The following is a 1,131-nucleotide window of genomic DNA, read 5'->3' on the forward strand; positions in this document are numbered from 1 at the left end:
TTCTTTTTTCCCCCCTTTTTTTTTTCTTCTCTTTTTTTCTCCTTTTTTCTTCTCCTTTTCCCCTTCCTCTTTTTTCCCCTACCCCTTTTTTTCTTCTGTTCTTTCTTCTCCTTTTTTCTTTTCTTTTCTTTCAACTTTTCTTCTTTCCTCTTTTTCCTCTTTCAATTTTTCTTGTTTCTCTCTTCTTTTTTCACTTTTCTTTCAATTTTTCTTCTTTCCTCTCTGCTGTTTCACTTTTCTTTCAATTTTTGCTTCCTCTGCTCTTTTTTACCTCTTTTCTCTCATTTTTTGTTTCCTCTCCTCTTTTTCCTCTTTTCTTTCAATTTTTCTTTATTCTTCTTTCTTTTTTTTTTTTTTTTTCCCTTGCTTTTCACCACTTCCCCTCTCAAAGAGGGACAAGATCCAGCCCCTTGGGAGCTCCTGGGGCTGCACCCAGAGCTGAGCTTCCAGCACAGGGCAAGAGCCCTCGGCTGGGGCTCCCCAGCCCCAGGCAGGGTGGTGGGACCAGCAGGCAGCGCCGCCTGCCCAGGTGACCACGAACCGGTTGCGCCACCCCGACAGCCACCGGTTCCCCCTCTTTGGCTGGGGCTGGTGACGGCTCTACCTCACAATAAAGTCTCCTGATACCACGCTGGGCCAAGCCCTGGTCCAGACGAGTTGCGCCACTGCTGCTGCTTGCCCATCTGATCGGCCGCGTGGGCTCCTCACCAAATCCCTCGGGATCCCCAGCTCCGGCGTGCACCTCCCCGGCGGTCACAGTTCTCAGTGTGAGTGCTTGCTTTGTACCCCCAAATCTGGGGGGGTCACTCTGCCTGCTTCCGGGTAGGGGGTCAGGGACTTGGGGTGGGAGATGCCGTGGTGGAGCCCTCATGGGGGTGGTTCACGTCCCATGGTGTGTGGGATACTGGTCTTTGTTGCTCCCCGCTTTGTTCCCATCACATCCTGTGGCCACGACCATCCCATTGTCGAGTTGCTGTGTCCTGGCCACCCCCAACCTCTTCCAGCTGGAAACCTTTCGCCACGCCATCCCAAAAAAGAGGGGGAAACCTGGAACTAAGCCGGGTGCCCTGCAGAGAGGGGTGGGCTGCGTCAAGTAAGGGCTTGGGGGGCTGCACACTTGCCACACGCTCA

The sequence above is a fragment of the Merops nubicus genome, unplaced genomic scaffold (assembly GCF_000691845.1).
Source record: "Merops nubicus isolate BGI_N331 unplaced genomic scaffold, ASM69184v1 scaffold40537, whole genome shotgun sequence".
In the NCBI taxonomy this organism is placed as follows: domain Eukaryota; kingdom Metazoa; phylum Chordata; class Aves; order Coraciiformes; family Meropidae; genus Merops; species Merops nubicus.